Source organism: Anthonomus grandis, chromosome 11, assembly GCF_022605725.1.
Source record: "Anthonomus grandis grandis chromosome 11, icAntGran1.3, whole genome shotgun sequence".
Taxonomy (NCBI): domain Eukaryota; kingdom Metazoa; phylum Arthropoda; class Insecta; order Coleoptera; family Curculionidae; genus Anthonomus; species Anthonomus grandis.
In genome coordinates this window covers 2,118,755-2,128,677 of record NC_065556.1, presented here as the reverse complement: position 1 = coordinate 2,128,677, position 9,923 = coordinate 2,118,755, and the positions used below count along the sequence as shown (strand labels likewise).

The 9,923-nt window shown below is 31.6% G+C and overlaps 1 long non-coding RNA gene across 1 annotated transcript; it reads left to right on the top strand.

Moving 5' to 3' along the window:
* The first annotated feature begins 6,862 nt into the window (after nucleotides 1-6,862).
* Nucleotides 6,863-9,386, top strand: LOC126742266 (uncharacterized). The gene is made up of 4 exons (XR_007662516.1): nucleotides 6,863-7,128; nucleotides 7,253-7,324; nucleotides 7,377-7,593; nucleotides 7,651-9,386. It is a non-coding gene; the product is annotated as an uncharacterized LOC126742266 (long non-coding RNA).
* Nucleotides 9,387-9,923: the final 537 nt, after the last annotated feature.

Below are 9,923 nucleotides of genomic sequence, written 5' to 3'. Positions count from 1 at the left end.
TATTAACTCAAAGAGAAAAATTATGTAGTGATATAAAAAATAAAAAAAAAACTACTAGTATAAAAAGATAGAGAGATAAAAATAAATACTTCTTACAAAAAAAACACAACTAAAATACAATTGCCAATATCGAACAGTCGTTCATAAATAACCAATAAATATCCACTAAAAAAACCTTTTCTATACACCCAAAAATAAAAATACTTATTATTAAATTATTATAGCACGCGTCCGCATCAAATGCCAAATGCAGATTGATCAAAAAACAAAACTGAAGATGTATTGCGGCCGACCAGATCAAGCGTGTCCATAAGTCGATTCCATAGGTCGACTTCGATAGACAAAAGCTCGAATGTCTTTCCCGCGAGTAAATTTTGCATACGTAATAGGCTGATACGGCCGGACCTCTGTCACCTGCTTGATGCGTATAAGTGTGCGAACAGAGTGAAAGCAGGTTTCTCGCAAGCGGTTATCGGCGCCGACTCGCGCTTATCGCTTTCGACATTTATACCGTGTTTTTAAATTGGCGCGAACAGAGTCAAAGCAGGTTAAAACGAGTCGGCGTTGACAACCTGCTTACACGCTTTTATCGGAATTAAAATTAGTTTTATTTCTGCTTTTGGTCGCGCGAGTTGTTAATAATTTGGGCCTATTTTTAATGGATAAAGAACTTCTTATAGCGTCTGTGTTTCAGACAACCCCTATATGGGACAAGCGGAACAAATTTCATGTAATCGCAATGTGATTGTGAAGACAAATATTGGAGAGAAATAGGCTTAGAAATGAAAGAAGATGGTAAGTATTAAAATGTTTATTATTGTAATGACGGAAAATAAAATAAATGTCATTGATGTTATTGCATATTATATGTCAACGGATTTTGAGAAAAATAATTTACAAATATATCTCGAATGGTTTTTGCTTCATTTAGAGGTCTTCCTGTCATGTGTCTTTCTGTATTTCTGTTTGAGTATTCCATTGATACATCACTAAGATGCCTTTGAAATCCTTCCTTATCAATAATGGTGTTATGTAAAATGCAAATACATTTAATAATATTGTCTGCAGTCTCGATGTTGGTTTCAATGCATTTTGAAAGAATGCGACATTTAGCTGTAATTATTCCAAAAGTGCACTCTATGCACTTTCTAGCTCGAGATAACCGTTTATTGAAACATTCTTGTTCAATACTAAGATTTATCCCACCAAAAGGTTTTAAAAGAAAAGGCAGAAGTAGATACGCTTCGTCACTAATTAATACGAAAGGTGCCTTCATCGTTGTTTTAGGTAAATAAGATGGTTCGGGAATATTAAATCGATTATTTTTTAGCAAATTGTATAGCTCGGAGGCTTTTCCCATCCCATATTGCAGAAACTGTTTCTTTAACTATTTCACCTGCAGTGGATGCGCCAATTTGAAATGCAAACGAGATTTGTCTAAAGGATGATCCAGTTGCCAGATATCTGTAACAAAAATTTACTCTTAAGAGGCATAATCAGCACGTGATCGGATTTTAACACATTCACAGCGTTCCTCACTAAATGATACAAAAATACGAATTCTTTCCATCGCGTTTGCGATGTTGGCATATAGTGCAAGATATGACATTTTAAGAATTTTATTATTTTTGTATTGTTAAGATTGACGCTTTATTTATTTAAATTTTGTGATTAACCATTTGAATTAGTTTCCTAAAAATGGGTTTTCTTCCCCGCTACGAAGAGATTTTTTATGTTTTTTTTTATTAAAGAAAAAAAAATCTATTTAAAAAAAATTATAAAAAAGGCGTTCGTAGTGGGCTTCTTATAGGCATAAGAATACCATTAGTGAAAACCGCACTGAAATATCTCTTTAAATAAAGCAAATATTTAAACAATAAGAATTACTAGGGTGATTGTTGCTCTTAAGGATCTCGAGGACGAGTTTCAAAGTAATAGTAGGATTTTTTTTCAGAGGCCAAGGTGCGAAAGCAGTGGAAGTATCTGCGGGACCAGTTTTCGATCGAATTGGGAAAATTTTATCCACCAAGATCTGGTGATGCGGCCGAAGATACACTGACATCAAAATGGCCTTTTTTTAAGCAACTACTGCTCCTAAAAGATATTGTTAAGCCTAGAACAATGATAGAAAATCTGCCCAGCAACATTAAGTCCACCCAAGAAACGTCGTCAGAGGAACCCAAGTCTCCCGTTGAATGTGAGGAAAATAGCGAAAATGAAGAGGCTTCTCAAGTAACAAAAATTGACCAGATAAATGTCACGGAAAATGACATCACACTATGTAGTTCGAGCCCAACATCTTTAATTCAGACTCCTGTTATGAGACAAAAGGAACGTGGAGCCACCGAGACATTTAATGCATCTATGCTAGATATAGAACGATGCAAAGTAGAATATCTGGAAAGTAAATCTAAGCAAAGCTGCTCCAGAGATCAAGATGACGACCATCTATTATTTTTCAAAAGTTTGTTACCTTATGTAAAAAAATACAAAATTTTGTCTTGTACAAAACAAAATTTTGTCTTTTCGATGTCTTTTTCAAAAATTGGTAGATCAATTTTCATATCAATTAAACTCTCCTTTATCATCTATGTTATCCTATTCTTCTCAGCCTTCTCCTAGCTATATAATGAACGATCAAACTACGCATTTTTCCATTCATCAACCACCTACCTACCAAAGCAGACTGATTCACTTACTACAAGCCAACAACCAAACTCATCGGACCCGAATGCTACACATTTAACGTTTTCCTCTCCGGATAACTTGTTTCAGTGGAAGTATATTCATTTAAAAGGAAAAATGTAAATTATCAATACCTATATAATAAAAGCTGTTTCTAAAAAATTAAGTCTTTCATCCAAGTTAATTATTAATGGCAAAAAAGCTACTTACCTCAAAGTAATAACCAATTTTTCTTCTAGAAGGATAGGCTGCTTATGTAGATTACACCAATCTTTTGATAAACGATTTTCCACCTTTTTTAAAATGAAATTAAAAGTTTCGCGGCTCATTCTGACGTACTGAAAGAATCTTTCATTATCATCCTTTAATTCTTTAAATAAATGATGGTATTCTCCATAAACTCTTCTTTCGCGGTTAATAGAATGTATACCAATTTGTTTTCTTTTTATTTCAGTCGATAGAGATTCCAAAATAATCAGATCTTCATCAGAGGACGACGAGAACGACATTTTTGTCATAAGTACATAGACGCACTGGCAGATTTTCTGCTTCATCTCGTTTTTACTATGAACAGTCCCGGCGCGAGAAACCAGCGCCGATCAGCGCTGGTTACCTGTAAGCAGGAAACCCGCTTTCACTCTGTGCGTACCCTAAGGTTCGATTAGATGCTCCAAATTTCGGAAAACAAATATCAATGTGTTTTCCTGGGGCTCGTATACATTAATTGTACTACGTTCTGTGTTAATTTTTTTTAATTTTAATTCAACAATTACATGAAATAATTACGTAATAAATTAATGAGAAATAACTGGATAATTTTGGGTAGACAGTGTCTACCTTGTCTACTCGTACGCTTCGCCACTGGTTATTTCCTGTCTAGATAGTTATTTAAATACATACGACCAGCGTCAACGGCGTTGCTGTAGTATAGGATATAAGATTTCAACATATCAAACTTTTCCTCAGGTAAAAAAGCGTCTTCCATTTTGTAACAAAAAAAACTAGCAACAAGACGCAAAAACAGAGTTCAAAAATACAATGTCAACTAAATTTATCAAATAATTAAAACTATTTACTTCACTTAAGATAAAAAGAAAAAAAATAATGGTTATAATCAAAACTGCTTTGACATTTAATTTTTATTTAATTTTGACATTTTCTCAACGTCAATATTTAACAGCCTACTACATCAAAACTATCGGAATTTAATAAAAAATCATTTTTTACAATTTAAATATTGTAGAAACAGATTGTGTCATACGTCGTTGTAATCGTAAAAAAATATGCTATTTTGTACAGGGTGTATTTTTTTTACGCGCCATATAAAAAAATTAAGTTGATGATGGTTTCTTTGAAACGTAATGTTGTACGAAAAATTTCGCAATGTTATTTTTTAGAGCTTACAAAGTGGCCATGAGAAAGTGTCTTTTGTTTTTCCATATCTCTTTAAATAACGCCAGAAAAAATAAAAACGGCATCAGCAAATTTCGGTTTTTCTCGAATGTCTCCGAATCTACTCAAAATTTTAAAACTTTCTAAACAGCGTATTGTTAGGCTCTAAAATGCGCAACTTTTCTCTAATTTAATCAACCTCGTATCTCCTATAGCTGCCGAGATCCCCATAATAGACATCATTATCTTGGACACACTGCATATTTTGTGGTGGAAATCTTATTTTTAAAATTTTTTATTATAATTAAAAATACAGAGTGACATGATGTACTTGGACTACAAGTATAAAGAATGAGCTTAAAACTACGATTACATATATTTATAATATATAAAAGCTGATCTAGCAAAATATAGGTGACTGATAAATAAGTGTATATACTGGGCGTTTTTGTCTATATAACTTGGTCAGACGTTGTTAAAAAGAAAAAATATCCACCATTGATAATAAAACCGAAAAATACCAACTAGTGCCACTACAAAAAACATTGTCACGCAAAAAATAAATCAGTCCGATTTATCCGTCGATGTCAATAAATTTAAACTGGTGGATCAAGGTAGTGTCGTGATCGAGCGCAATGATAAGGAATCTCTTAAAAAATTGCAAAACAAGGCGGTCGCTCAACTCTCTGCGAACTATACAATAGAAGTTCCAAAATTAATAAACTGATTATTGATTTATTTGGTCATTTGATACTACATATATAAAAGAATAAGGCAAGTCAGGAGAAAGAACCTGATAATCCCAATTAACTTATTTAAAAGAGTAAATCTTTTCTAAAAAAAAACCTAATTACACACATCTAAAACTTAGAAACTATAATAACTATAAAAGTACCAACAAACAGTACAAACAAAGTACAGACACTGACTAGGCAGGAATGATTTTCAGCATGTTGCTAAATTCGCTGATATCATAGACGCAAGAACCTAGAATAAGCCGTTTTAGTCTATTTTTAAATATGTTTAAGTTATCTATTTGTTTTAACGAATCAGGGAGTTGATTAAATAAGCTAATTCCCTCATAAAAGGGGGTCTTTTTAAAATAAATTTTGGCAAATAAAGAGCATGTGACTTATATTTATTAAAATCACTTACTTTGGAAAAATTTTCAATTTCGTGTTTGTGACCCAATATCTTCAATATTGCGGAGGGTTGTTGGGTGGGGTCAGAAAACAACAGAAACCTGTTTACCTAAATGTCGACGTTTCGACTTATATTAAGTCATCCTCAGGACACTGAAATGGATTCAAGTAATTACAGAGATAAAACAAAGTAATTTCAAGTACATAAAAAATACTATTAAAATAAATGTTCTTTAAGTTACAAAAATTAAAACAACAAAAAACAAAAACCACGACGCAGTTAAAATTACATTCAGGTACAATCCGTTAAAAAAATTTTTTATAAAAAAAACAGTATACAATTTAATTTTTTTTTTTTATACATTACACCTCTTACCTAAGTCTAGGTTTTTAATCTCTCTAATTTATGCCTAATAAAAATCGGATTAATCGTTTCAAAAGCTCGAGATAGGTCAAACAGAAAAGCCACTTCATTCAATCTTTTTTCAATATTATCTCAGACATATTGAATTAATTCAAGAGAAGCTGTTTTAATAGACATATTTTTTCAAAAACCATGTTGCGAAGAATGTAGAATACTATATTTATCAAGAAACCGTACTAATCGATCATACCATAAGCTTTTCAAATACTTTGGAGAATCTACTTAAAACGCAAATGGACCTGTAGTTCTCAATTCTATCAGGATTACCTTTTTTAAACACCGGAATAACTTTCGAACACTTCAAATGTGTGGGAAATACTCCCTCTGCCACAGAATTGTTCATTTATAACGCGAATATATTGTATGGCGAAATTAAATCACAACACTATTCTAACATTTTTGCTGGGACCTCGTCAAGTCCTTTGGAAAATTTATTTCTTAAACCTTTTACAACCAAAGAGATTTCGTTTAAGCTTACAGGCTTAAAATAAAACGCATTTGTTATATCGATGGTTTGGTTCCAAATGTGGCTATCTTCAAAAATTATATTTTTGAGCTATTTACATAGCCTTGTTGAAAATAAAGATTTCTCATAGTTCCAAAAGGGGCTATATCGATAAATTTAAATTTGGCGCCAAAATTGGCAATTTGAAAAGTGTCTATCTATTCTTCAAATTATTTTATGAGGTCAGGCAAATATGTTTAAAATCACATAGCTACTTTTGGAACTGTGAAAATATATTTTTGTGAATTCCATATCTCTCCAAAATCACATAGCCTGTTTTGGAAATAATTATTTTAAGTAAAATTTTGGCGCGCTTTGCAGTTAAAATATTCCGGACGTCGGTGTTGCTGAAAATTTGGACACTACTGGTAAGTTTTTTTTACTATCTTTAACTTATTATAATGTAATATCTCATTATTGTCTTTAGTAAACTGGTCTACTGTTCTTACCGATTTTTGGTTGCGAATAAATAAAAAAAGGCCGTATTTATTTATGTTTGCCAATTCTGCAATTACAATTCATTAACTTTTACGACAGCTTAAGTTCGTATCTAAAGTTATTCTCAGAAGTACCTACTTATGGCTATTTCTGTAAGTTATTTAGTATTACATTAATTATTTATAGCAATACAAAACGTGTAAAAAAAACTTTGGATGGTTTTTGCATAAAACTCAATCGTAAATCTATATCTATCTATTTTATGAGTGTGTGTGATGGTGCTAAAGCGATTTTAGAGTTTTGTTTGTCAATGTCAATTATTATTAACGTAATAATATTATTTTTACAATACGTAGGTACAACAGTACAACTACCTTTTCCTAAGAAATTAAAATTTTTGTTAAAAGATAAAGTTTTTAAGAGTTTTAATTATAAAAATGTCTTTTTAGAAAATCTTAATCAGGCACCATTTTGTTTGGCCCACTCTGATTCAAATACAGTCTCTGCTGATGAACCCGAATGCACCAGCCAATCAGTTAACGGTAAATAAAATTAGTAATAATATGAGAATTATCTATAAATAATAGTAATATTATTCTTTAATTTTCTTTATTCGTCATTAATTCTTTTATTCTATTATTATTCTTATTTATGATTTTTTAGCAGAACTTGACGAATAACTTTTTGGTTCAGATGACTCCATTAAAGCTGCAGACTATCTTCCCAGTGACCAATCAGGTAAGTTAATAAAAACAGTAATGACTCTTGGTGTTAATTATAATTTTTTTAGATGATGGTGGCTTAGACAATCACGTAGTACTTAGAAATACTAATCAAATACCAAAAGATACGTCAGTTAAACCAAAAAATAAAAAGAAAAGATGTCCCACTTTTTGGAAAAAAAAATTTCGCAGAGACAATAAGAATTCGGGGCTTCCATATATAAACTCAAAAGAAAATCACGTTCCAGGCAGGTTCTTAGGTGAACCATGCAACAATTCTTGCAGGTAGGAATAAGATTGACACTTCTTTAAACGTAGATCATAATTTTTTTCTCAATTTAGGATTAAATGCAAAACTCGTATTAGCCAGGAAGAAAGGATACATATTTTTACATCATTTTGGAATCTTGCAAATGTTGATAGGCAACGAGATTTCCTAAATAATTTGGTAGAGGTTATCGATTGTAAAAGAAGAACAACTGGCACTAACAACTTAAGAAGATCTAAATCTATGAAATTTTATCTGTGCATTAAGGATTCTAAAATAAATGTATGTAGAACAATGCTACTTAATACCCTTGGTGTTAAAAAGGGATTTCTGAATTTTGCCATTAAAAAACGTGTCCCAAATAGTAACATTATAGAAAAAGATAAGAGAGGCGGTTATGGTACCTCTAAAATATCAGAAAATGCAGTAAATTTTTTAAAACAACATATTCAGAAATTTCCTAGTCTCTTCTCATTAGTGCAGAAAAGACTCAAAAAAAATGTACTTGGATCCAAAATTGAACCTAAAGCAGATGCACAAGTTATACCAAGAAGATTGTGCCAAAGAAAATATGGAATGTTTAAAGGAGTCATTCTATCGCCATATTTTTAATTCTTATTTTAATCTATCATTCCATAAGTCTCGAAAGGATCAATGTCCAATATGTATAGCGTATGAATCTGCTAACACGGAAATCAAAGTAAATTTGCTGCAAAACTATGAAGATCACATTAAAAATAAAGAAAGAGCCAGACAGGAAATAAATTTGGATAAGGATGCAGCAAAGGAAAATCCTAAAGAAATACATTCCGCCAACTTTGATTTGCAACAAGTATTGTATGTGCCAACAGATACCCACTAACCCCATTCTTTTTTACAAGACGAAGTTAGCCACATATAATTTCACTATTTTTAACGGTGAAGATAATTCTGGAAAATGCTACATATGGTCTGAAGTAGAAGGTTCACGTGGCCCATGCGCAATAGCATCTTGTTTATTCCTTCACCTTAAAAGTCTTTCTACATCCATTTAAAATGTAAGGCTCTTTAGTAAGCTCTATTTATGCCATACAAGTTTTACCGATAGAGGTCATTGACCAAGAATTCCTGGTTTCAGGACACAGCTAAATGGAATGCGATTCAATGCACGCAAGAATTGTAATTGCATCCAAAAATATCCCAGGATAAAACATTAACGCATGATACCCATTCATGCTCGGAATGCAAAAAAAAAATTACCCTAAGTACGAAGTTTTTCAAAAAAAAGACGTAGATTTTGTTGACTGAAAAACCCTGGCAAAGCTTATGTTAATTATGCTCAACCGAAATAAGGATCAAGATGGGAATGTGGTTAATTGGCATCATATTTAGTGGATTAGGTATGAAAAGGCATTCCCTTTTACAATGAAAATTAAAACAGATTTTGATGAAGATTTTCGCATTATAATGATTCTTCCACACAGAGGAAGACGAGTGACAGTTGCTTCCATGGAAAAATGCCTCAAACCCTTACACGAGGAAAAGAGAAAAATTTCAGCATTAAAGCTGAAACATTTAAAAGAAATTTGCAATTCTGGAAGTGTCCCAGATGACTGCCGGCTCTTTTTTACAAGTTTGCTAAGTAGTGACGAAACCATTGATGAGGATGAAACGGTGGTTTCAGATGTAAATCACCCTGAGGGCGAAGACTTTTTCTTACAATAATGTTATTATTAATTATTTTTATCTTTCATTATTATGTTTAGAATTACTTCTTTAAGTTTATAGCTTTTCGCATCACTACAACTTTGAGAAAGTATTATATGACAAATATGGCTATCTGCATTTTTCCTGTTTAAATTAGTTATTATTTATGTTTTTCGAAAATCTGGGTCATTATAAGATTTTTTTTTTATATTATTCAAATAAAAAATATATAAATAAAAAGATGAGTTTTATTAAAATGTGTTATTTATAATTAGATTTGATTTGATACAGCCTATTAAACTTTATTTTGTATTTCCTAAATATAAAGCATTTTTTAGATAGCTACATATGGAAACACTTCATCGATATATTGTTGTGGGACACTATAATTTTGAATTATCTAATCTGTTTTTTACTGAATTGGCGAAATAGTCGCCAAACAACTCTGCGGTTTTTTTATTATTATCTGTAATGGCAATAATGGAATCTTTGTTATTTTTGTTTGTCTGCCTAACTTTTCATTTGTGTTCCAAGCAGCATGCTTCAAAGCATTCATGTTCTCTTCCTAGAGTTATAAATTTTGCTATCATAAAACTCTCGTTTTACATCTTGTATATTTTTATTCACAACTTTCTAAAAATGTGTATAATAATTATTTAAT